Source organism: Acinonyx jubatus, chromosome D2, assembly GCF_027475565.1.
Source record: "Acinonyx jubatus isolate Ajub_Pintada_27869175 chromosome D2, VMU_Ajub_asm_v1.0, whole genome shotgun sequence".
Classification (NCBI taxonomy): Eukaryota; Metazoa; Chordata; class Mammalia; order Carnivora; family Felidae; genus Acinonyx; species Acinonyx jubatus.
The window spans coordinates 69,590,200-69,617,779 of record NC_069393.1 but is presented as its reverse complement, the minus strand read 5'-3'; the positions used below and the strand labels follow the sequence as shown (position 1 = coordinate 69,617,779).

Genomic DNA, 27,580 nt, shown 5'->3' with positions numbered 1-27,580 from the left:
GTAGGAGCCGGCATTACCCTGGGCGCATTGCACTGGCCCGGAGCAGAAGGAGAACGAGCCCAGAGCACCTTCACGTCCCATCTCTCTGTGAGCGTCACACATTCCAGGGAGGCGTGGGGAGGGTGCAGCACCAACAGCCACGGGGCTCTGCTGTCTTCTGAACAGACCCCTGAGTTCTCTTCCCACTTCCTTGAGCCCTCGCGGAGACTTCAAAGACAGCTGCAGGCCTGTGGGAGCGGGAGCCCTGTGCAGGGGCTCAGCCCAGCAGATTGCACATTGGCCTTCTGCTTGCAGTTAAACCCAAGAAGGACAGTCGGTCAGCCGTCACGTCAGAGAGACCAACCTGCTGGCCGAGGCCTCTGAGCGGGGCGTATGTGCGGCCCTGCCTTCGGCGGTGGCTGTCCCAAGGAGAGGGACCAACTCTCCTGGTTCGCGTGGGACTTGCCTGGTTTTGCCGCTGAAAGCCCCAAGTCCCAGGAAACCCCTCCGTTCTGGGTGGATGGAGCTGGGAGGTCACCCTGTTCCCAGGCCTCTGCTTTATTAAAAGGCCCTGAATCCAGAATTTGGTTCCTCCATGGCAAAGATAAGCTACAGCGAATCATTCCATGTCTTTGGCAAGAAAGCGAAAGTCCAAAGCTTAAAAACCCAGCAGTTCGTACCTAAGGTACATACCCGTGTGCTACGTGAAAGAAGCCAGACTCAAAAGTCTTGCGCGCTGTACGATCCCATGTACGTGACTTTCTGGAAAAGGCAAAATTGCCAGGAAAGAAAACCCGTCCGTAGTGGCCGCGGGAGGGGGGAGGGGTTGACCGCAAAGGGGTATGTGGGAAATTTTTGGAATGGTAGAAATCTTTACGTTTCAAATCTTTACGGTGGTAGAGAGTCCACAGCTCCGGGCGTTTGTGAAAACTCAGACCTGTGCAGTTAGCGGGACAATTTTTTTTTTTTTCTCCCGTGTGTAAATGACACCTTCAGGAAGCCGACTGTAAAACAAACCCTAGTGCTTCACGATGCTGTGGTACGAGACAGAGGCTCTGTTGAGTGCCCCCTGGGCCATCACGGGAGGTGAACAGAAGCCGAGGTCTCCGTGTTTTCATGGCCGCGGCAATCTGGAGGGAGGGACAGCAGAAGGGGTGAAGAATTTTGGTAGGAGACGAAAAGGATGGACTGCTTGACAGCATCCTAAATGCAAGAGACTTTTCCATCTGGCGCAGACGGCGCGAGGGTGGGGGATCTCCCTCTAGTTAGCGAAAAGGAAAAGCAGTTTTCCTAAAACCCAGGCAGCAGACGAGCCCAAGAGGGTCATGGAATAGTGAAGCATTAGCTCCAGGCTTCCACCCTGGGAACTCTGTTGCTACACACATGGATCTAATGTATTGAATTGGGCACCCTTTCTGAAAGTCCTTTTTTTTCCGTCCCTCACCAATAAAGTGCTTGAATTGGAATTGGAGTACCCAAGTCTGCACCATAATTACTTCCTGGCTGACTTTTTGATTTTGGAAGTCCTGCTTGCCCGTGCTAGCGAGGGACGATTTTGAGGCAGGGAGAACCCATGATTTAGCAAAATAATGCACCTAGTCCCAGATGATTCCAGACGGGGGAAAGCCTCCTATAGGAAGAGCAGGTGTCACCAGCCCTTCCTGCCCCAGTCCAGGAGAGGGGGTGCGGAATACCACAACAATGGAAGACTATTACTCTGGGGGTCCTAACGGAATCTGAAGATTGTGATGGTTGCCTTTTTTTTTTTTTTTAATCAAAAATGTGAACTGGCTTGTTCTTCAGGTGAACTGTGTCTGGATCTAGGACTTGGGTAACTGAACCCGTGTCTTCTCATCTTTCTTAAGTGCGGTGTGTTGAAAGGCTATAGAACTTCCATCCGCAAGGACCATATGGGCGTAGATCACTTTCAACCATGAATTACACAGGAGAACTTCACACATGCAACTCTTTCTCACAAATCTACCCAAGCCACTCGGCCTGTGCAAAGGGAGTTCTGTTCCACCTGTTCTTGGGGTATTCAGGAAGAATTTGGGGGGCAGTCCTTAGTTCTAATTGTCTTGACTTTGTTGGGGGTCACTGGAGGGGGAGGGGAAGAGGCAGGAAATAACTTTTGTACATATTTGAAGTGAAACATCCCTGATACAGGGTCAGGCCTGGCTTATGGCCGGTCCGTCTAGGAAGGGGCTAGATTTGGGGCAGCCGAAGGGCTCACTTCTAGTTTGAGTACACGAATGGGAAGGCTGCAGAGGAGAACCTGGGAATGCATGGGTGGGGAAATCCCAGATAACTTCCTTACCTGGACTGCAGACTGTTAACTGCCATCTCCCCAGGGCTCCCCCGGCACGCTAGCATCCTTTTGGGTTGTGGGGACTCTCTTAGCCTCCCTGTTAGACCAGCAAGTGGGAATCCTGCCATTTCCTTCCATCCTCCACCCTCGTTGTTTTTTTTTTTTCTCCCCCAGTTTTTACACAACAGGATTTATTCATGTTGACTATATTCAAGTCCCCAGATGGGGGGAGAAAAAGAGATTGTGTTGAATGAGCTTATTGTTTGGAGATTTCACTGACTTATTTAATACCCACAGTCCTGGAACATACTGAGCTGATTTACTAAAATTCAAATATGGTCCTTTTGGAAGGAACTCTGCTGGGGTGCTTGGGATCCTTGATATCGGGGTTGGGACCTATTGGGTGGTAAGTTAGACCTATTGGGTGGTAGTTAGTAAGGGACAACTCTTCATCTCTATGGTGTTGGGTCCACAAGGGGTGAATGTTCTCAGTTACAATCCCAGGCTCCTTATGAGCTTGAGATGGTCACCACCCTACTGCCCTTTGTATTGTCTGGCCTTTTATGGCATCCTCTCTAGTACAAGTGGGAGGGACTAAAGGGTGTTGACGTGCCAGATCTTGGGTTGAAATGGCAAGTACCCGACAACCTCACCCCTGCTGCTCGGATGCCTAATGCAGTGCGGCTGGTCCATGATAGTCATGGTAGAGTTGGATTGTGCGTCTTCTAGCAGGTTTTAGAGGTGGGGTCCCTGTAGTCGGTACCTCTGGGATTGCGGCTGAGGATCATGGCGTATGCGAGGGTCGAGTACAGTTGTCTGCAGTATAGCTGGACTGTGACATCTCCTGGTGTCTGGAGCTCTCGAGGATCTCCCGAGAGAGCCACTGCAGGTACTTGAGCTAGGTGAGGCGCGTGTGCCACTGGCGACCATGGAAGCCCATTGAAGTTCAGGTCCGTGTATCCCAGATGCCCTGGAAGTCAGCCTGTGACAGAGTGGGTCGGGTTAATGACAGAACCATCAAGGGCAAGTGTGAGTGTTTGGTGCTCCGAGACCCCTCTTGGGTGCTGCACTCAGGCTTGCTCCTGCACCTGGACATGCAGCCTTCTCTCTCTCTCTTTCTCTCTCTCTCTCTCTTTTCGCCTCCCCACCCCGCCATCTTCTTTCATACCCGCATTCTCTCCTCTTGACTTTCTGCCACTTTCTTTTTTTCCTGACGATTCCGTTCAGGTCTCCTGAGTCTTGAGTTTAGAAAAGGGATTCCCCCTGAGAACCTGAGGCCAGAAAGATCCAGAAAGAACGAGCCTCCCCTTGACCCCAGGTCTCTAGTAGTGTCGGGCTTTCATTTCAAGTAGCCGTGGCTAGAATCCTGGGCTTCCCCAGGGGGAGCTGATGACCTCAGAGCCAGGGTAGGGAAAGTGGGGCTTGCTGTCTGCCAAAGAGCATCTCATTCCTTCCTGGACGAGGAAGCCAAAGTGAAAATCTGTTCAGCATAGCCCCTGGTGTTTCATCAGGCCCTAGGAAGTGTCATTCCATATGGCCTAATGCAAAGAGGCCACCTTCTCCAAGGCATTTGCTAACCCTGGGATCTTGCCAGCCATCCCACCTGGCCGAGTGCACGTTAGCGTCACGGTGACTAGGATTCCCGGGAAAGAACATTCTTATCCTCCCTCTGTGGGTCCTTAAATAGCCCTGTGTTCGGCTAACCTCCAAGGGGTGGGGGCTCCTCCCACTGCCACCCCAAGCTCCCTGGAAATGAGGATCAGAGGAGGCCCTGGTGTCTGCACAGGGCGGGGGCATGAGAACATCGCGGCAGTTTGGATAAAGGGTCCAAACATGAAGGCTCAGCATTGACTACGATCATTTTTTCCCATTGACCTCCTGGCTTCTCTGTGGGCAGGCGTCCATTCCCCGCCCAGCTGATGTTGGTTTGGTGTGTGTAATTGTAAACAGTTCAGGCTGGGAGCACATCCCCAAGAGTTATGGGATCCAGGTGTCGCTCCCGGCTGGCCACGCACTGGTTCCCTTGAGAGTGGGGAAAGGCCGTCTTGTTCTCAGAGAATTTAATCTACGGCCGTTGAGATCAGATACCTCTGAAGCACAACTCCCTCCCGTGCCCTCACCCTCCACGTCTCCACTCGGGCTGAGTGAGTCTTTGGGACTCTGGTTGATTGGTGGATCTCTTGGTGCGCGGGTTTTTTTCTCCTCTGACCCCAAGGTAAGGGCCCCGGTGCATTCAAGTTTGCAGAGAGGTATCCAGATGTTGACTGTGACAGCACCCCAGCAGCCCACACTCTGTGGGGATCAGGCGCGAGTGTGTGCACGGGTCACTCTCTGCCTCAGTTCACTTCTCCAGTGTGGCTGGACTCCTGACACGGGCATAGCAGCTGGCGGGCAGGGGCCTCTTGTCCTAAGCAGCGGACCTCTAGAGTGTGTAGATGGCTTTAGGCACTTGATTATCTTTCCGTAACAACAGGGTTGGGAGTTGTCTCAGAGCAAAAGTGGTCTCACGGGTGGTGGTGGAGGACCCCTTTGGTGGGTTGGAGGAAGATAGGGGACCCTGATCTTGGGGTCTGGCTTCCTCCGCCCCTTACATCCTTATGGCCTGAGATATATGTAACTGGTAGGGCCATGGTGAAGGGGGAGGAAGCTAATAAGTGCCTTCCCTTCACAAACAGCAGACGTGAGAGGGACGTGCGTGTGTGTGTTTGTGTCAGCAGAGAGGGGATGTCAAGTGACAATCAGCCCCATTTTCTTGTCATTTCCTAAAGCTATTAAAGCCCTCCTCCAAGGGTAAGATTGCTGGTTTCCAATAGGATGTATTTTTCTGCCCTGGGGAGGCTGAGGCAGCCAGGAGAGAGAAAGCAAGAGTGCCAAGAGACTGTTAGGGTGGAGTGATTTCTAGACTCCAAGCTTATCTGTCAAGGCTCATTCAGCCCTGACACCTTGACCTTGCTCCCCCCGCCCCCATGCCTTTAACCCCTTCCCTCACTGTACCTCACACAACAACCCTTCTCTGCCTTCATACTCGGCTGCCATGTGTCTGTGCGTATAGATTTCTCCCCCGGCTGGAAAAAATAAGGGCAGTTACCTAGCTTGGAACAAAATATTCCCCACAAATGGCTTTTTTTTCCCCCTTAAAAAATTTACCATCACTGAGTGTGAAAATGGTTTAGATTCAAGAGGAAACAGCTGGCTGGCAGAGGTCCTGGCGGGGTCTTGGGTAAGATTCCGCTGTGTCACTAATGACTTTACGTGGTACATTTCCGGCACAAGGACACTTGGCAGTTGGGGAATTTCGTGGCTGAGAACTTTCGTCAAGGCAAGAACAGCAGCGGGAACAGCTTCCAGCTGAGGCCAGGGAGGGAAGGCCTCAGTTCATCCGGGACGGTCCGGACCTGTCCTGTGGATGTCTCTTGTCCGCCTTGGTAGTTTAACTTGGGTGCTCACGAACACTTTTCTTCCTAGAATATTCCGCCTTTGGGTTTCTCTGAGATTTCAGTACATTGCTGCTGTAGCGAAGGTGGACCCAGATTTCTTAAGGCCCCTGAACCCTGCCCTTTTGAGTGCAGATGGTGTCTAAGGCACTCTGTCACCGGCTGCGGGGAGAGAGAGAGGTGCTGTCCCCTGTACTGCCCTGGAGAGAATCCGAGCTCCTTCTTTTCATGGCTCTTCCTGTTTGTCTAGCCTCTGTGGCCATTCTCACTTTGTCGTGTGCCCCCCACCCCCCCGCTGCCCCTCACCCCTTCCTGAATTCCTTGTGGTTTTCCAAATTGGACTCGTGCTTTTGCTGTTCTGTTGGCCTGGATGTCCTCCCCTCAGGGCTGCCTGCCAAGCTTATCTGTCAAGGCTCGCTCAGCCTTTACCCTGAAGACTTTAATTGCTCACTGTACCTGTACCCCTGCCATTGCCCTTGTGTCCATGCTATAGTTGACAAGAAGTCTATATTCCCAGGAGGCTGTACACTCTATAAGGGTCAAAGCCTTTGTTCCTCTTTGTGTCCACAGCACCTCACCCCATGGGTGGTATATATACTGTGAGTGTTCAAGAAACTGGAATTGTGTGATTGAGAAATGGCTGCTGTCCTCAAGTTTTCGGAGAGTTTTTTTCCCCGCTCTTTTTTTTGTTTGTTTTAAGATTTTTGTTTGATGTTTATTCTTGAAGGAGAGAGAGTGGGGGTGGGGCGGAGAGAGAGAGGGAGACACAGAATCCGAAGCAGGATCCAGGCTCCGAGCTGTCAGCACAGAGCCCGATGCGGGCCTCGAACTCACGGAGTGTGAGATCATGACCTGAGCTGAAGTCGGACGCTTAACCAGCTGAGCCCCCCCAGGCACCCCTGTCAGAGTTTTGATTACATCGAAGTTAAGGGCTTCTGTTCCTTAGTGGACATCCTGGACAAAGTTAATGCAGCTGGCAAAGAGGAGAGAGAGACGGACAGTGTCTAAAACCTGCCAGGGGCTAACATTTAGAACATACAACCAACTCCTGCAGATCAACCGGAAAAAGGCAGACACTGCAATGGAAATAAAGACAAGTAAAGGCTACGAATGGCAGGTTGCGGGTGAAGGAGCCTCCACAAAGCAAACGCGCATCTGAAGGAGTGCTTGGGCTCCTTTAGTCGTCAGGGACAATCCGCATGACCACCCGGGAAACTGGCAGGAGTGTGAGGCTGCAGGCTACCTAGGGTTCTCAGAACACGCTGGAATTTCCGAGCGGGTCCACACAGGGAGGGTCTGAAGGTGATCTTTGCAGCATTATTTGTGCCGGTGGAGAATGGGAAGCAGTTTCAGTGTCTCTGGGGAGAATGAACAGGCGAATGATGAGGGCAGGAACCCTAGAGAAATTACCCAGCGGTAGAAGCAGTGGATTAGATGTCGATCCGGCACCGTAGATGTATCTTTAAGACCTAGCGCTAAGTGAAAGGTAAGAAGCAGAATAGGTCATCTGACAGTCGCATTGACAGCCAGTAAACATTCACACAGCCGTATGCATTAAACAGGAACACATACACATACAAGCAGAAAGATACATACGAGAAAGTTCATCTTGGGGAGTGAAGAATGGGATATGGGCATGAAAGGGAATTTGTAACAGTTTGCTTCTGGCGTGTTATTGATACCAGAAGCCTACAAATCTGAGTTGGAGCAGAACGTGGCATTGCCAGGGTAACACCGGAACGTCAGTCGGTGTCCTCTGGAAAGAGGGGACAGGGACTTCTCTCCGCCATACCCACCCCATGTGGAGGAGTCAATGGGGAAGTCATTTTCCTTATTGATTGTTGGGTTGTTCAAGATCCTTTGCCCCCGAGGTTGTTATAACAGCCACCCTTACAACAGCCACCCTTACGTTTGACTCCAAAGCTTACCTTTGATCAGAACCGTCATGGTAATTAGCAACTTGCCATTGTCATGAGGGGCGGGGATGCTTGTAACCCACCCCCACATAAGCGTGGGGCAGTAGAGCTGGCTTCTGATAGTTGAGTAGTTCTTTAGTCGTCTCCAGCGACTGAACACCTGGAGTCACCTTTGGGTCCTTGCTGCTGAGTACAGGTCATGGCCAAGAGCTTCTGGCCAGAGGTTTATCAGATTGAGTAGAATGCTTTGGAATTGGGTTTTTCCACCTAGGACCTGATTGGTTGGAAATGAAGTTACTAGATCTGTGCAGCAGTTCAGTTTTGCTACTCTCCACCCAGGAGATGGGAATATTCACTCCAAATAGGTGCACCCGAAGACGATAAAGTGCCTGTCCCACCCTGGGTCCGTTTGATCTGGGTACAGTTGGCCTCTAACATTGTTTGTTCCATCTCTATTTCTGCTTGAAATAATGGTGGTGGTTTTTGTTTGTTTGTCTTTTTGAGATTCAAGGGTTGATGCAGTAAAGAGCCGTTTGGACCAGGAATAGTGTACCACCTGTTTTCGCTTTGCCCAGTGGTATGTTCTGTGAAGCTGCTGGGCCAGGAGGCAGGACCCAGAGCTGCCCGGGGTCTTGTCAGCGTGGGCAGAAGGGCGAACTCTTTCCCTCGTGGCTCAGCAGGTGGGCAGCAAATCCGACTGTGTGTAAAGCCAAGAACTAAAGGTTTTCAGGAAATGGAAAAACCCCTAAGGTTGGCTCGGCTGGTTTTGACTGTTTTCTCACTGTTGTTTCTCATGCTTAGACTCAGTTACTGACCTCTCTTTCTTTATCCCACCTGTCCGTGTACTGACTGGTCAGTTTCTGCCCCACATCTCCAGACCTGCCTTCTCAATTCCTGGGTCCACTGGAATGTTGACGCCTGGGTGATGGAGCAATAAAGATCTTCATTTCTGTGAAGTTCAAGCGTCACCCCCAGGGTCCTTTCCAGTTCAAAGGATTTGTGATTTTGCAGTGAACTTGCTCACATCCTTCAGTAGCCCCTCAGCATGGGAGAATTTCCAAATACTCACACAACAAGCGCTTTCTTCAGCTTTGCTATGTGTTAGGTATTGCCTAGGTGTTGAGATCAAGCTGGGTGCACTATTCTTGCGACTGCTGTCCTAATGGATCTCCCATTCCAGGGGAGGGAAGCAGACCACAAGTAAGCAATGATAGTTCTAAAAAAAAAAAAGGATAATTTCAGGTAGTTGTAAGTAACATGAAAAACACACACAGGATGTTGTGGGAGTAATTCAGAGGCGGGTGTGGTCCCCGTATTAGACAGGTGCTCATGAAGAGTCTGTCTGAGGAGATGATATTGGACTTGAGACCCTAATGAAGAGAAGGAGCCTGCTGAGTGGAGAACCGGGGTTGGGAGCTCCAGGCCAAGGCACCAGCAAGTGCAAAGGTGAAGCCAGAGATGGGGAGGGGTGGGGAGAGATGGGGTGGGAGGCCTGGGTTGTGCCTGGGAGTTTGGGTCTTATTCCCTGAGCACTTCACACACAGGTACATCTTGCTTCCCAGGGACCCGGCCAAGTGACCACAGCCTCTTCCAGATGAGTGGTTTACCACCATGTGGACTACTTTGGGTTCCAGTCTCTTGTCCATAGGAAAAAACCAAACACATCCTAAAAGAATATTCTCCCTCGCACTTCTCTGAAGAGGTTGAAGGTACAGGCCTACTGGAGTTTTCCACACTTTACAGGGTTCTGAGGGTGGGATTGGGCATGGGGCAAGCCCGCAGACCCATAGCTCATGGAGGGGAAGGGGTAGGATAATAGCCTGAGGATCCCAAATGATGGTCCCACCTCTTTCCCACCGGGCAAAGGCAGGGAAGGACTTTTGAACCACCCGGTGTCTCTGAATTGCTTCTTCCTTCAAGAGGGACTGAGTATTTTCCTCCTTCACTGTTCGGACTATAAGGAATATAATGGTGAAAGTTGTAGGGTTTATGAAGAACCGGTTCATATCGGGTTTGGATACCTGTGACCTTGGGCAATCACTGCTTCCGGGTATCTGTTTCTTTGTCTGAAAGGGGCTCATTACCCTCTTCCTGGGAGGTTTGTAAGGGTTGAGGGAAATCTCGTTTCTCAGTAGCAGCACACACAGCCGCAGTGCTAGTGATTGGTGGTAGGTAGTCGTGAGACAAGACATTGAGTTTGCCCACGGTCTGCCATGTTGATTCTGAGGCCTTAAACCTTCACTTTCGTTCATACCGCCACGAAGGCTGTGTGGGGAGGGGAAGCCAATTCGTGAAGGGCTGTTTCCTGTTGCTGAACCCGTTAGTGTGAGAACACCGTGCCTCATGAGTCCTCGGTCACCTCAGCCATCCACATCTAGAATAGTCCCTGCTCTACGCACGTCCCCCGCTTGTTGGGCGAATCAGTGAAAAGCTAGGCAAACAAGTGGACATGTGTAAAAGGTGATTGTTTCAGTGTTGGGTTGGGAATCGCATCGCAGATGAAGGGAAGGCCACAGTGCTCCCCTCGTCGTTGCTGTTCTTAATTTTCAATGCAGAGGTACTCATGGCCGGAAGGCAGGCTCTGTCGGCCATGGGAGCCCAGAGTTGGGTGGAATCATGTCTGAATGTAGCTGATGAGATGAGCAATTAGATGCAGGGTCGCAGTCAACTGAAGTCCCAGGAAGAGATTCGGTCGGGCTGGTGAAGTTCATTTCACCCCTGCAGGCGGTGGACCCTTCCACTCCAGAGTGCCCACCCCAACCTGCAGAGGATGGTGAGCCCTCTGTGTCCCAGGACTAGTGCCTACACGGCCTGTAGAACATCTATTCAGAGACACTCGCTGCTAGGTGTATTTAGCTGAATCATCCCAGGCTGCTACGCCCCAATACAGTGGGGTCCCCGTGGGCCCAAGGAAGTCCTAGCCTCTGGGCAGCTGCTGCCTGGCAAGGGCTGGGCTTCTTGGGCCATACTTGTCTTCCCTCTCCTGGCTTCCTGCACTACCTCTGTTTGGGGAAGAGACCCACCCCCACCCCCCGCCTCCCGCAACTCACGTACCCTGACTCTCTTCATCTTCCCTGCCCTGAGCTGCTGTCTGCCCGATATTACGTGCATCATCATGAATCAAGAGTGATTATTAACGACAGTAATGCTGCTACCTTTTACTTTTTATTTCAACATATGTGCCATTCTTTTACCTTTGCAAATATCCCGGAGAGTTGTGTTTCCAGAAGCGTTGTGACAGCCCTTCTCCTCCTGGGGTGACTGAGGGCCTGAGCCTATGAATGGAACTGTCACACAGCCACCGAGTAGGAAGTTGTTTCTCCCAGAAGGTGGGTTTTCAGACTCTGCGCCAAGGGTAAGCTTTGCTGCCCATGTTTAATAGTGACTGTGTTCTGGGCCCAGCTGCAGCATCCCTCCCTGGGCATTTTATTCTCACCATCCGACTCAATCCCTAGAGACTCCGGGGTCCCTGAAGACTTCTTAATCCCTAAAGACCTTGTGGGTACCAGCTCTCACCCTCCACCAGGCACCTGTAGCCTCCCTGGGGTGGCTGAATACCTGGGGGGGGGGGTTCTGACTGGAAAACCCTCTTAGAATCTTGCAGTGACATTCTTGACATTGCTTCCCCGGGGGAGAAGTCCCCTGGAATGCAGGGACTCGTTCCCCTGAGCTAGGCTGAGCTAAGAATGTTAATAAGAGGCTTCCCAGAGCTTTTCCATCAGACACTTTCATCTTATTCCAGGCCTGCAGAACCAGCACTGGGTGTGGGGGTGGGGAGGCAGGAATCCAGCAGTAAATATTATTCTCCTCATTCTGTGGATGGAGGAAATGGAAGCCAGACTTCGAGGCCAGAGGCAGCCCAAGCACAAGTTCACCGCCAATGCGGTGGGATGCAAACCCAGCTCCGCTGGACTCTAGAGCACATTCTGCTGCCCGGTCTAGCCCGATGGCAGTAGACATGATCGCCATCCTCAGATGGCTTCAGATCGGACCCGCAGCCATGCCTAATCTAATGTTAAGTGCAGTGTGAGTCTGCAGGCTGCAGTCCGGCTGTCTTGGCGTACCCCTTTGGAACGGCGAGGAAGATTCCCCGGCCTTGCTCACGGCTGATGCTCGGCTGTCTCGGAGCCCCAGCCTGATGAAACAGACTTCCCTGAAAGGGAGCTTTTCTGGGTGCCTGGGCTGCAGGTGTTCTGCCTCCCTAGCGTGTTCCCTGCTGGGCCGGCCAGGCCTTCGCTCACGCTGTTCCTTATGACGGGGAACGGGCGCTCTTTCCCTCTGCCCTTCCGGTCACAGCCACCTCATCCCGGAAGCCCGCGTTCATTGATCACATCTGGCCCCAGCCATTCGTCCTCCATGCGGGACGCAAGGGTCAATGTTTCCCCTATTTCTGTCTCGTCCCCACGGCTGGTTTCACACACAGCTCCCAAAGTGCACGGCGGGGCGGCGTGTGCCACGCGGGTGGCCCTTCACTTCGTTCCTGGCGATCCCCAGGAGTTTCTGCCCGGTTTCGCAGCTGCCTCCTTTCCACCGGGCCTTGAGCATCCAGAAGTCTCCGCGGGGAGTGTGGACCCAGGGCTGCTGGGGGACACGTGGAGGCTCGAGAGAGGCGAGGTGCAGTCCCCAGCCACACGGGCGTGGCTTGCATGACCAGCGCTCCTCTGCGGGCCCGGAGACGGGCGCTTCCCCAGCAAACGGGGGGGCCTTGTTTGCCGTGTGCCCCCCGTGCCACCGTGCGCGCCGCACCGCGCGAGCAGTGGCACGAGGGTGGGCTCTCGGGTGGGAGGGGGAAGGTGAGCGTTTTCCCCATTTCTCACAGTCTGGAAGAAAAGATAAGTGACGGGGTCCTCCCTTGGGAAATACATCTCACCGCAGGCAACATTCGGCCACACGCCGTTCGTGCCCAACAGCTGTCTCTCATTTGCTGGCAAATGTTCCCAGTGATGAATGTCCTCCGTCCACAGTCACAGCCATCCCTAAATGGAGGCTTTGGACAAGTGCAAAGGGAACAATGGCCCTTCTCAGAGAGCTCTCAGCAGACGCTCCCAGTGAAGTTGGTTCATCACTTGGAGCGGAGTCAAGATCATAGACAAGATGCCATTGATTCAGCAAGGAAGGCCCTAAATGGCCGTGGAGTTAGAGAGGCTGAAGGCAGCAAGAAGCAGTGATAAGGATGGGATTCACGGCTGCCGGGACAGGCCTTGAATAAGCAGAGTGAATGAGTCCACCTTTCAGATACCATCTTCTAGAAGTTGACTTACGGCATGACGGCCCTTCTTCTTGATACATTTGCAAAACCCTCTGCAGTCATTATAGGAGCACGGTTGCCACACTTGTGTTGTTGAATGGCTCAGGGAGATGAGGGACCGATGGAGAAAAAGAGAAGATGAGCAGGGGTGGTCGGGAGAGCCGGTGAGGACTTCTGGCCCCAGGGCTAGGCTACAGCTGGGAGAGGTGTCTCTGTGCCGTTGGCCTCAGGCTGAGCAGCCGGAAGCCCCTCTTTCCACCAAGTCCCGGTCCGTTCTCCCTCTCTGTGTCCCTGCTGACTTTCTAGGACAAAGATAAAAGGTCAACATTCCAAGCTGGCCTGGGTCAACTGGGCAAAGTGTTTTTCTCTCTCCTTTTGGCTATTTTTGGTTTCTCCCAGGGGAGTTCCTTTAACTCCTTTAAAATAGCATAAACAACAGCTACGCGTTGCTATTTCACTCTGTAAGGAGTTCAGTGTAGTAATCTTATATGTATTTTTTAATGGCAAAAGCCGTACATGCTTATTATAAAATATGCATCTGTGGCAGAAATGTATAACCTGGAATGTGAAAATCCCTAGAATTCCATCCTTGGTGATAATATCTGTCAAAGATACATTCGTCCAAATATTTTTCTTCCTCTGCAGTGATTCTGCCCTTTTCCTCTCTCCTGTCCTTCCCTCCCTTCCTTCCATTCCTTCCGTTCCTTCTTCCTCTCCCCTCCCCTCCTCTCCTGTTCCTTTCCCTCTCCTCCTTTCCAGCCCCAATGGTATCAAGTTTTAGGGGGAAGAAAAGCCCCAGTTGATCAAGTAGCCTTCAGAAAGAGCCCATTTGCAAGCCGCCGTGTGTGTCTGCAATTCCCCCCCTTTCCCCAGACGCAATACAGTCACTGGTAACCTTCTTATTTAAGTTCAGGATGTTTCTTGGAGCTCATTCCTGATAGACCTGCTGCCTTCTCCATGATGCTGCTTAGCATTTCCTGTGTGTGGAGCTGGCGCGACTTGTATAATCGCCGAACATTCCGTTTTTCCCCGGCCTTTGCTGTAACAAACCATGCCACCACGAATTTCCTTACACGGAGCTCATTTCAGACACACGAAGGACGTCTGCGGCATAAAATCTCTGCACGTAGAATCTCTGGGTTGAAGGGGCACGTGCATTTACAGTCTGGTTAGATAGTGCCAAAATGTCCCCCCAAAAGTTGTGTTCTTTTTACCCTTATTAGCAGAGTTTCAGGGTGTCTGTTTCCCTCCCCCCTCATCAATATAATGTGATTATACCTTGTCATCTTTGCCCATCAGAATGGGCGAAGGTATCTTTGCAGAGTTTCTCTCTCTCTCTCTCTCTCTCGCTCAGACTATAAATGAAGTTGGACATCCTTTCATATGTTTAAAAGCCATCTGTGTTCATACGATAATGCATTTTTTTTTTCTGTTGGGTTGTTGGTCTTTTTCTGTGTTAAGGAAATTAACCCTTTGGATATGAGTTGCAAATCCCACCCACCCCCTCCGGTTTCTTGTCTTTTGAATTGCTTTTATGTTTACTTTTCCGAAGTAGAATTTTTGTACATGTGTGGTCAAATTTATCTCCTTTTATGGCCCTAAATTTTGCTTATACTTAGAAAGCCTCTCTCTAAAATTATACTTTAAAAATCTTTTTCCTTTTTCTGAAAAAAACAGCTTTGCTGAGATCTCATTCACATACCATACAGGTCACCATTTAAAGTGGGCAATTCATTGGTTTCTAGTGTATTCACAGATATGTGCAACTGTCACCACAGTTAATTTTAGAGCTCCCCTCCCCTCAACCCTGAGCAAACACTAAACTAATCTACTTTCTGTTTCTATAGATTTCTCTCTTCTGGACTTTCCTGTGGTGGAATCCCATAATATGCAGACTCTTGTGATTGGCTTCTTTAACTTGACATAATATGTTCAAGGTTCTAAGTTGGCCAAATAATATCTGATTGTATGTATAGGTATAGATATAACATATCTTGTTTATCCATTTTTTTAAATTTTTATTTTTTATTTTTAAAAATTTACATCCAAATTAGTTAGTATATCGTGCAACAATGTTCTCAGGAGTAGATTCCTTAGTGCCCCTTCCCCATTTAGCCCATCCCCCCTCCCACACCCCCTCCAGTAACCCTCAGTTTGTTCTCCATATTTATGAGTCTCTTCTGTTTTGTCTCCCTCCCTGTTTTTATATTCTTTTTGTTTCCCTTCCCTTATGTTCATCTGTTTTGTCCCTTAAAGTCCTCATATGAGTGAAGTCATATGATTTTTGTCTTTCTCTGACTAATTTCACTTAGCATAATACCCTCCAGTTCCATCCACATAGTTGCAAATGGCAAGATTTCACTCTTTTTGATTGCCGAGTAATACTCCATTGTATATATATACCACATCTTCTTTATCCATTCATCCATCGAGAGACATTTGGGCTCTTTCCATACTTTGGCTATTGTCGATAGTGTTGCTATAAACATGGGGGTGCATGTGTCCCTTCGAAACAGCACACCTGTATCCCATGGATAAATGCCTAGTAGTGCAATTGCTGGGTCTTAGGGTAGTTCTAGGTTTAGTTTTTTGAGGAACCTCCATACTGTTTTCCAGAGTGGCTGCACCAGCTTGCATTCCCAACTTGTTTATCCATTTATCTGTGGATGGACATTTGTGTTGTTTTACTTTTTGGCTGTTACAAATAATGCTACCATAAACATTTGTATACAAATTTTTGCGTGGACGTGTTTTTGTTTCTCTTGGGTATATACTTAGGTGTAGAATTTCTGCGTCATGTGGTAACTTGATATTTAATGATTTGAAGTCCTGCCAGACTGTTTTCCAAAGCAACTGCATCCTTTTACATTCCCATCAGCTATATTTTCGTCTAGTGCTTTTGTGATCGTATTTTTCATGTTTTCAGTTTTTGAACAATCTGTAATTCTTCATAAGGTATGACATTGGGATTAAATGTGTATTTCTCCAGATGGCTATACCATTATAACAACAGTGTTTTTCAATCTTTTCTTCTCGATGTCTTTATCATAATCATTGTATATGCTAGGTCCTATTCTATATAGTCTTTTCTGTTGATCTACTTGCCCACTCACATGACATTGCCACCCTGCTTTAATGTTTGTAGTTTTGTGACATGTTACCTCATTCTTAATTCTGTGAGGGTAAATAGAGTTTTTCATCCCCATTGTAGACACGAGGAAACCAAGTCTCTGAGATGGACAACCCTGAGACAGAAAGAAGACAGACAAGCTTGTCTTTCCGAAAGTTTTGGGTCAGGTGCTTTTGGGTGTCTGTCAGTGGATAGAGTGTCCAAGGCAATGTGGTGGGAAAGTCCGCCTAGGGTCTCCCCTACAGCCGGTGTCTGCTCCCTCGCAGTAGAATGACCATGATCAGGGAGCCCTCTGAGGAGAGCCCCACACTTGGGAATGGAAGCCTCTTGCACATAAATGTGGTCATCCCCCAGCATTAACTTGCCATTGAGAACCCAGACAGTGGGGAAATGGAGTTGGACTTTGGCTGTGTTCTCTTCCCAGATTGTGTGACTCAAGAGCCCTGCCAGGGATGGAGTTTTGTTTTGCTTTGTTTTCCCCCCGTTGCAAAAGGATAGCAAAAGTATTTGCCACATAAAACATACAAAGCCTCATAAAGTCTCAACCAATGAAATCATCATCTTTTCTCAGGCAGACTCACTCTCCTGACCTTGGCTGATTGCCACCCTCCAGGGAGTTGTAAGGCAAGGGAACTGATTTACTCAAGGAAGAGACCTACTTAACTTTCACTTTGTCAGATTTCATCAAACACTTGGGGTTTGGGGGTTATGGGATTAAGAGAGCATGATGCGATTCCCTGGAAGTGTTGGCTTGTAGGAATGTGGAGTAAACCCCCGAGGAACAAGAAATCTCAAAAGGATTTTGCCTGGAAATGGCAATCAAAATGCAAAGTTGCCTCAATATCCCAAAACTTCCACCAAAGGAGAAAATGTCTCTGTCTCTTCTTCCTTCTGTCATCTCCCAAAGACATTCGTTTTATGGGAATCCCTTTGTAAAATTGTAACTAACTATTTCCAGTGGGTAGGTGGGTGGTTGTTCTTCACTTTTTAATGTGGGAAAATACGATGTTTAGACTGGGTCAGTATGACCTGGTTTTGGAGATTCTGGTTTTGCGGGTATTGTTTCAGGCATCACCGTTGCAGAGGCGCTGGGGTAGTCCTTCTCCATCTGGTGCGTATCTTGGCCCAGGACACGCCAGGGTCAGGTGCATCTTCATGGTCGCTGTGTCTGGGGCTCTTTGGTCCAGACACCCTCAATGTTTCAGGCAAGGCCTGGAGACCAAACTTTTTACTCCATCGGTCCTTTTAGGGACTTCTTGAGTGGTAGGGTCTAGGGAAGCTAGGAAATGGATGGAGCCATGACTTCTCCTTCTCCCACAGGCCCTTAGCTTTGGTCTTTGGGGGCTAATTTAATTTCAGGCATCATCTTGGAAGCAGAGGTCTCTGACAGTCCGGAAGATGGTACATTTTCAGGAAAAGCAAGACAACACTGCTTTGTGAGAGAGACTGTTTCTCGTGTAGAAATTATAGTCTATTGTATTAGAAGGCATTCATTTACATCCTAAATCCCCTGAGCTCTAGGGATACAGTGAAGACAGGGACAACACTTCTAATATTTATTCATAGAAGCCTTCTCAGCTTCCCCTGGAAAGGGCTCTGATTTTCGTAGGTGTTCCGGTCTTTTCCGGTATTCCGTCCAGCTGTGCCTTTAAGCCTCTTCGGCTGAGAGGTGCACCTTTCTCTGTGCTCTTCCAGCCCTTGGTTCATCGCTGTCTCACAGAATTGAAATGAAGGCATTTGAGGGGAGAAATGCACATTATTCGCTTTTGTATCGGAGGACTATGGGAGCTCACTAAGTACTGAATAATGCCACCATCATATGGGGGAGAACCAATCACCATTCTACACTTGATCTAAGCCAAAAGGCCGAGAAGCGATACCAATCACCATTCTATCCATTAACTGTTATTTTGCCAACACGTTGGTTCCGTAGACCGCACGGGTCACTGATGGAGAAGTTGTATTCTCTTGATTAACTACCTGTAGTGTATGTTACAGTGTCTGATACAGCAACCAGTAGATGTTTGTGTCTTTCCCATCTGCCACACCTTGATGGGCATAGTGATGGCTTCTTTCTGAAAAGCATGTCATTGTCCTTGGTTGGACTTCACCCAGGGTAATCTAGTTTACAAACTGTGCTTTGTGGCGTGCCTGGGTGGCTCCATTGGTTAAGCGCCCAATTCTTGATTTCGGCTCAGGTCATGATCTCACAAACCGTGAGGCTCTGCACTGACAGTGCGGAGCCTGCTTGGGATTCTCTCTCTCCCTCTCTCTCTCCCCCTCCCCTGCTCTCTCACACACACACACACACACACACACACACACTCTCTCTCTCTCTCTCTCTCTCTCTCTCTCACTCTCAAAATAAATAAAAAAATAAACTTTAAACATCGGTAACAACGAAGGCAACAAATTGTGTATTGTGCCCCATTGGATCTTTGCCTTGACGCTGGTCTCTTTGAAGCATCTTAGAAAAGGGAGTGTCTCTGCTAGGTTTTTCATAACCTGGTAAAATATTCTATCTGCTAAACTGGTGTGATAGTTCTTTATGTACTAGTTAAGATGGAGTTCCCAACATTTCACATTTGGTTGTTTGGAGATGTTTTTTGATTTGGAAAGTCTGAGGGTAGGATGGAGGGAGGTAAGTGTGAATTAGTAAACTGCAGGCCAAAGGACATGTTTTATATGTGTATTATGACCTTGACTTGTAGAATGCCCCCTAGTGATATTTGAAAACACCAAGTTTTCAGCTGGATTTGAGACAACAAAGTACTACACGGCCCTCTGCCTTCCCTGCATTGGGAAAGCAGGTGAAGGATGTGCCAAGCCCAGTCCCCTGGGGTCTCCCCACCATCTCCTTCCCACTGCTCCTGGCTGTGTGGGTGGTGACTTCTGGGGAGGCCTGAAAGCTCCACTGGTTTCTCAGTCCCTGGCTAATTCTCTCTGGGTGGTCTTTTATTCTTCCCATGCTTCTCTGTTCTTAAGTCCTCAGTATTTCTACCCCCTTGGATAGTATTGAAGTTGTTGTGTGTGTTTTTAATTGAGTGTCGACAGTTCTGGGTATAACAAGGCCGGCAACCGCCTTATCGGTCTGAATGTGCGGTGTTGTTTTAGCCTGTGTGGTTGTTTCAAAATGTTCATCCTTGCGGTTTTTGGGTTAGGTAATTGCTGTAATCCTCTTCCAAGAGGAGCAATGATCATAGAGGTTCTTCTATGAGATGCTCGTCAGACGCTCTAAGCTGAAAGTCCGTAAGCGTAGATGAGCTTTCACATGTCTTTGTATGGTGCTCGCCACCCTTACCCCACTTCACCAGATCTGAGCGCAGTCCTGGTTCGCGGTTGATGCTCTCTGTGAGTTGGTTGCTTTCACAAGTCAGAGGGTGCTTGTGATGCAGTGAACACACAAGCCTTCCTCTAGACGATCTCACAGGCTTTCAGAGGGTTTCGTGTGGGGGCCTCCTTTAAGAGGGGGACTTTCGTAGGGGTGTGGGGAGGAGCCATATGTTTGGCCATGTGACATTTCGTGCTCCCAAACCCAACTTAAACATTTTCTACTTGTCCCCAATTAAACTCTTATGGGACTGAAATATGACATCAGAAAGTTGAAGTCCCCTCCCTTTTTGTACAGGCCAGTGACCTTCAAGCTAAGAATGGTTTTTAATAGATGGACATTTGCAAGTGATTGGATGACAGGGAACACTCACTTTGAACCCCGGTGAAGCAAAAATGTTATTCGCCTCTAAAACTTTCCAGTTTATTCTTAATCCTATTGAATTTTGTCAAAAGAAAATTTGTGGACGTGTGTGTTTTCTCTTGTTACCGTAGTACCTACATTATACCCTCACGTTTGCCTATTGGTCTGCTCTAGCATGAGGGCCAGAAAACTTGTCGAGGAGCGAATAGTAAATATTTTAGGGTTTGTGGCCATATGGTCTGTGTGGCAGTGACTCACCTTTGCTACTGTAGCGTGTAAGCAGCCATAGACGGTATGTAAACAAACGGGCCTGGCTGTGTTCCAGTAAAACTTTATTTATGGACACTGAAATTTGAATCCCATAGAATGTTCACGTGTCGTGAAATGTTATTCTTTGGCTTTTCTTTCAGCCACTTAAAAATGTAAATGCCATTCTTAGCTCGAGAACCGTCTACGAACAGGTGGTGGGTTCAGTCTGGCCAGTGGTTCACTTTGCTGACTCCTGCCCTAGAGGATGAGACAGCAGCCTCCAGTAATGCCTGGAGTGACTAGGTTAACTCAGAGACTCTAGTGAACCTGAAATAACACCAGACAAAGTAACGCCTGGTCTCGTGACAGACTCCCATGTAACCACAGCACGAGGCATGCTCCTGTTCCCCACGTGCCACACCTTGGGTCTGAGGGATTTAAACCCACCCGCCTCCCCTCAACCCTGCCTCCACCCACCCTACACCCCTGCTCAAACCCCCTTCCACCCCCCCACCCTCCATCCCACAGACCTAGTTCTTTAAAATCTGTCTAGGAAAGAGTTCCTTCAGGATGCAATGTCAGCCCTGGGCCCCTTCCAGCTCCTATTTGGAAGGTCTTTCCGAGGATAGAGAAGCTGAAACAGCTGCAGGATTTTTTTTCTTCTAGAATCATCCAGTGAGGGGGTGAGTTCAGGACTCTGGCAGCTCCCGTGTAAATGCTGAGCCGTTGAAGACAAATCTGGGAACAAATCTGGAGCAAATCCTGCTGCTCCTAAAACAGGGAGAGCGGCCTCACCAAAGCCAAGGCTTGCAGCATCCGCCTTTATTTCGAGGCCAGGGCTGGGGAACGGGAGCCTCACACAGGGTCTCGTGAGACCCACTAGGACTCTCCCTCGCTCAGCTGGGTGTCTGTGGAGACCCCCTGGGGAAGCAAGCACATCTTCAGCTCCCCGAACGAGACCACTGTCCCGACTGTCAGTCCTGTTTGCCAGCGGCATCATGGCTTGTGCTAGAGGGTCAGCCAGCTGTGCTGTTGTCTCATGGAGAAAGTTTCCAGAAACACTTTTTCCCTTTCTGCTCAAATGACCAAGTTTCAGAAAAATCCAATGATAATGTGCAGCCGTTTCAAATCTGTAACGTTAGCTGGGATGTTTAGGGTCATGTTGCCTGGGAGATTTAGGGGAGGGCATGTTAAGGTCTGTGAAATAGCCAACAAAATGTCCTCTGGAGCCCGGAATGCTGAGGCAACAAAGAGGCCGGCGAGAGGGGGTTGCAGATGCGGCGTTTGTGCGACCTGGTCCTCATCGATGGGACTGTGTTGTGTTACTCTTGGACACGATAGGTGATCGCCATGAGGGCAGGGGCTCCTGCCTTTTGAATCTTCTACAACACTAAGCAGGTGTGGTCTTGGGTCCCAGTCAGCATCTCTGCCTATTGTGGACCCAAGTCTTGGCGTGATCAGCAGAGAAGGGGCCAGATCATCTCGCCTCTTGGCCACGGGGGTGGGGGGGGGGCATGTTGTTGGCAGGTAACCATGGTAACAAAGGCCTGGAGCCTTCTTTTTTTTTTTTTTTTAAATGTTTATTTATTTTTGACAGAGAGAGCCAGAGCATGAGCGGGGAGGGACAGAGAGAGAGGGAGACACAGAATCCGAAGCAGGATTCAGGCTCCGAGCTGTCAGCACAGAGCCCGACGTGGGGCTTGAACTCACAGACCGCGAGATCATGACCTGAGCCGAAGTCGGATGCTCAACCGACTGAGCCACCCAGGCGCCCCTAAGGCCTGGAGCCTTCTAAGAGGGAGACTGGGGAGTGGAGGCAGAGCTCTGCGAGCCTGGCCTTTACCTTTCCAGTCTCTGATGTCTCCGCCAGAGTGAATGTCCCAGCGTTGTCCTTTCGGGCAGCCTGTGGGGCAGGGAGACTTCGAAGTATGCTAGGATTGAAAGTTTAAGAGAGGGGGTGGGGAGGGAGAGTTAATGAGGCTTTCCTCATTACTATGCCTTTCCTGTAATGTAGTTTTGCAAAATAAGGACTATGTCACATCTTATAAACAAGATATCTTTTTAAAGGTCTATTGCGTCCATTCAGTGGAACACTAGGTAGCTGGTAAAAAGAATGTGGCACATCCATATGGTGCCCAAAGTGTATCTCCAAGGGAAAAGTGAAAATAACAAGGTTCAGAAAGCTATATGGCACATGAGCTTACTTGTATAAGATTTAATCTGTGTTTTTCTCTATTTTTATATAGAATATTATGCATAGGAAATTCCTGGAAGGCTACACAATCCATTGACAGTAGGAGGAAAGGGCTGATGCTGGGGGTTCTGAGATGGGAGGGAAACTTTTGTTTTTATATTTTTAATGCTTATTTATTTATTTTGAGAGAGAGTGAGCACATGCGTGTACAAGCAAGAGAGGGGCAGAAGGAGAGCGAAAGAGAGAATCCCGAGCAGGCTCCACGCCGTCAGCCCAGAGCCTTACCCAGGGCCCATTCTCACGAATGGTGAGATCATGACCTGAGTGGAGATCAAGAGTTGGACGCTTACCGACTGAGCTACCCAGGCGTCCCAGGAGGGGAAATTTTTCATTGCCTGTTTGTACTGCTGTTTGATTGATTGATACATATATCCCCATATAGGTATATTTTTACCATGTGCACGCATGTTATTTTCCCAGTAAAAGTTTAAGTTAATAAAAATAGAAGGAAATGCACAAAAGAAGTCATTGAGAAGGTATTTGGCATCATGAAAGCTTCCGGAGCTGGTCACCCTCGGCCTGTTCTGGACGTGGAGATATGGAGAGTAAAGCAAAAGAAAATACTGGGGTATTTCACTTATGGCAACCCCTGCCCCTCCCACCCCACCCAGCCCTGTGCGGCTTCCCTTATCTGAGCCATAAATTCTGGGACAAACAATGGCAAGTCAGCCCGGGGCTGGGCTTGGTGTTTACAGAGGGAAAATCTGGGAACCCACTGGAATGAAAAATGGCGCCCGAGGCTTCTGGGCTGGGAGGGAGGGTCACAGGAGGCGCTGGGGCCTGCCCACGTGACTGTCCAGCCTCGTAAGGAGAAGCCCAGTGGTCATTCTGAGGGTTTAACTCTCCAGCTGCCCTGAGGTTCTCCACAGAACGGCTTTTATACCCTCTTAAAACATCATTCCTTGAGCCCAAGGAGAAACTTCAATTTGGAACAAATTAGTCAAGAATTTTGTTGTTTCATCCTAATTAAAGGCAAGAAATCTTTGCTGTAACTTTCTCTACAGGATGTGACTTGCTGGGGAGAAGTTAATGTAGTGGTTCTCATGGGGAGAGGCATTCCATCTTATCTTTCTCCCCCCTGATTAAATATAGTAGAACTCACCAGTATTACTCTCATACTGGCATTCTGTTTAATTCACTAGGTTTATGAGCTATAATAGGGCCTCCCCCCACCCCCCAAAAACCATCTTCCCTCTGTTCTTGTGCTGTTAAAAAAAAAAAAAATGAAGTAAACACAAGAGAATTTTCCGTGGCCCAAATTCTGACCTTGGTAAATCGTATTTTTTTGTTTGTTTTCCCCTGATTGATGAAGGGTCTTGCCCTGCCGGTCTGCTTTCTTCAGAATCAGCATTTACAGCTACCCACACCAGAAGCCCTTTTATCCTGCGATCTGCTTATTCCCCACGGAGCTGAATTGCTTCTTTCCAAGATGGTGGCCAAATCCTTGCCCTTTTTCTTCCCTTTTCTTCCCCAGCACAAACCCACCTGGCTTTCTTCTTTGAGAACTGAGTGTGTTGACAGCCAGACTGAGAAAAGTTTTTAGCATTATTCTGGCTACTCTGCCGAGTAGCAAATGGGGAAAGATGAGGGAGAACCAGCCAATGGCTAGTGGCCATGTACTTAGAGTATCCTCTCCCTGGAGGAGACACCAGCCCACCACAGGAATACTCCCAGTATTCCTGAATATTCCAAATATATTCCAAAATATATTTCATGGTCCTGGGAAATGTGAAGACTAGTTCAATATCACCCGCTGCCACCTAAGTCTCCGTGGCTAGAGGAGGCTCTTTGGAGGAGGCTCTTTGAAGGAAGCAGGACTTGAACCTGGCTTTCAGAGATGGAAAGGATTTACAGTGAAGGGGGAGGGGGGGGACAAACAGGGAGTTCTAGATGGAGGGAAATAGTGCAGGTAAAAGTTTTGCAGTGGGAAGATACCCACCCCAAGGGTGCTTTTGCAAACTTGGAGGCTTCCAATGATAAGATACAGAAGTGGCCACAGGCCTCTTCCCCGCAGTTTCCTCCCCATTTTCATGTTAAAGTGAAAGCAAGTCTCTGACTGAATTCAGCGGCACCCCAGACATCTGTGAGCAAGCAGACACAAGGACAATCTTACCGTCTGTTTCCTGGGCCTGATGATGCCGCAGCTCTCTGGCGTTCAGGTGTCCTGCCCCAGCGGGCACCTGACTGAAGGCAGGCACAAGAGAATACCAGTGGCAGTGTTTAGCTACCATAGTGGGTCAGGCCACAGAATTTTCCAGTAACGTGTGTGAGCACTATGCTGCATTTCCAGGCTCGGGGTATGACTCTCGATGGTAATAGAGGCTTCTGGGTTTACCTAGATTCTCACATCCCCATGCCAGGGTACAGGTGCTGGAAGAAGATTTCCAGCCACTCCATTTGTCCTGAACACCACTGATTTCAGCAGTGAAATTGTTTTAGCATCCATAAACATATCCGAAGCCTGGCAGTCGCTGCCTCTGGGGTGTGGACTTCTGATTGGAGTCTTTCAACTAACCAGCAGCCTGTGGTGTATAGAATCTGATTACTTTAAATTTTTTTTCTGAACGCTTATTTATTTTTGAGACAGAGAGAGACAGAGCATGAACGGGGGAGGCTCAGAGAGAGAGGGAGACACAGAATCCGAAACAGGCTCCAGGCTCCGAGCTGTCAGCACAGAGCCCAACGCGGGGCTTGAACTCACGGACCGCGAGATCATGACCTGAGCTGAAGTTGGACGCTTAACCGACCGAGCCACCCAGGCGCCCCAGAATCTGATGACTTTAAACATTAGCTCCCACCCTGGAGTGTGGATTTAAATTAACCTACGTGCACATATCTCTTAACACTATTCAAAGAAGAGCACTAAAGTGACTTATAGGCGATATTATAGCTAGCCTGTGTAGACTCTCGGAGACCTGAGAATAGAAGTGTTTGGAGTTTAGATAAAACTTGAGAAACTGACATCTCTGATTTTCTATTAGTAGTGAGAAGGCTAAGGGCCAGGGAGGTTGATCAGCTTGCCCGGGGTCACCCTGCTTGGTGGCAGCCAAAGAAGACAGTATTTCCTCTTCCTCTTACTACCCCCTCTTACTACAACTAGGCAGGAGGCTCCCCCAAATAAGCGGACAGTGTGGTTTGGGGTGTTAATTCTGTTGGGTATGATCATCGGTTTTGCACTAGTGTGAAAAGGTTTTATCAGCTAGAGACACTTTGAGGCATTTATGAATATTGCAGTATATAAACTTACTGTATTTCCAATGGATTTGTTTTTAGTACTTCAGAAGAGGGGGTGCAGAGATGAAAGAGAATGGCAGACCATCTCATAACCAATGGTGCTCTGCAGTAGGTTCATGGGGGGGGGGTTTCTTTTTACTCTTCTCTACTTTTTACGTTTGCAATTTTCCATTTAAAGTTTTTCACAAGAAGTTTTTAAAAAAATCAGAGTGATTTTTCACACCCAGCCAAGAAACGCCTTTAGTTGCCAGCCTACAGTTGCCAGCCGCCGTAATCAGTTTCAGGAAAGATAGGATTTTGTCCCTGTTCCATCTGGGCTGGTCAGGAAATCTTGGTATCAGTGACCCAGCGGTCGACCCCTCGGGGCAGGTGAAGCCTCCCGGTCCTCTTTTCAGCCATCCCACCTCTCAGCAGCCATTCGCAGAATCTCCTCCTGGTGACTCACTTCTTATCATCCCTGCACCATGTCTGCACGCGAGAGTACATTTATGTGGCCCTGTAGTTGATTATCCCACGCAGGAGTACATTTACGTGGCCCTGTAGTTGATTATCCCACACGCCGTGCTTGGGCCTGGCCTGCAAGGGAGGGAAGATGGAGTTAACTTACTGTTTGCATTAAGCGTGTGTGCATTCCCATAGCCGTCCGCTGCTGTCTTGGATGTTGCAAAACATTATCCCACAGTTAGAGAAGGGTGGAGAGCAGTCTTTCTTCCACCCCCTCTGCCTGTCTCCGCCTCCTTGCCAAGGAGCCGGGAAGGCTTTGGAATAACCTGAAATAAACTTGCAAGTTCAAGCAAAGCCTTCATTCCGCTCTCCCTGGCAATTAACAGTGATTTACTGGAGGTTACATTCTAGCGTGGCCTCTGCCCTTCTGTTATCAGCTGCTTCAGGGACTGGCCTCTTTATTGGTCGGTTCCTGGCTGTCCTGCAAACAACCCCTTTCACATTTAGCTCTTGCCCACAGCCACATCCTGTCCCTTTAGTACTGTATGGGCGGCCCATACTCAAGTCGGGGAGGGCTGTGCCGTGTAGACAGCCGCCATAGACAGATGGATCGAATCACAGGGTAATTTTTCTCCTGGCGTTTTGGAGATGGAACGGACTCCGAAATTTGCTCTCTGTAACATGTTCCCAGAGAACACGAGGTTGGCGCGAGACGAGTCTAAATCCCCAAGTGTCTGTCTGCAAACAGCTGACGGTGTCCTACCCTGGCACAGACCGGGCGTCCTGCCTTCTTGCCTTTTGTCAAGAGGACTCCTGTTACAGATGGGAAGTCACCCAAAGCTCTGTTTCCCTTTTGGCTCAGCCAGAAAGTGATGTGTGGGCCGTCACCTCACACACCGTGTTCACGGGCACGGTGTGGCCTGACCATCTAAGCTGGCCTACGTAGCCGCGCTGATAAATGTTCGTGTGAAAGAACGCCGAAGCAGCCTTGATCTGTCACATGTGAGGGATTCCTCTTACAGGTTAATATCTGGAAAAGGCTTGTCCCTCCTGAAGAACTGATATCTTCCCTTTGATCAGATAAGAAGAAGTGCCTCTCCCCTCCCCCACCTGCTCCCTTCACTTTTTTGGACTCCCTTGAAAGGCAGAGCTCATATTTCACATCCTTTACAATGTTAGCCTGGATCGGGGGGTGTATTTTCTTTCCCCTTCTCTCCACTTGGGTTTTGGTTTTCTGTGAACATTTTCAGAAATCCTTTAGGTGATATACAGGGCACCAAGAAGTGACCTGTTCAAAGGCTGCACTGCCTTTCCACTGCTGGTCACTCTGTCCTTGGGAGTTGAGGACCCCGTACAGTCCTCCCCACTTGAGGACTGTGCGCTTCCTCTCGACAGAATCCTCACCCAGACGTCTCCGTTTGTGTTTTTCACGAGCAAGTACCTTCCCTTTTTGCTAACAGATTGTGTCTTCTTACTGGGAATTGAGACCCTCTGCTCTTCATGGTAATTCACGAATCTGCTCACTTAACATTCCTGCTGGGAACCCGCTCACCTGTCTCATCAGTTTCAGCCCCAAAGATAGAGATCAGCATCCAGAAAATTGAGGATGCTCAAGGACAGGTTTCCCCTTACGCTGATCATGGTAGCTGGGTTTGGACGGACCTGGTTGAAAGCATTTGTGAGGGTCATA

The 27,580-nt window shown here is 49.2% G+C and overlaps 1 protein-coding gene across 13 annotated transcripts in view; it reads left to right on the top strand.

Annotated features, from left to right (window-relative positions):
- Positions 1-27,580, top strand: part of AFAP1L2 (actin filament associated protein 1 like 2) — a 97,633-nt gene that overhangs the window by 7,311 nt on the left and 62,742 nt on the right. The window lies entirely within an intron of this gene.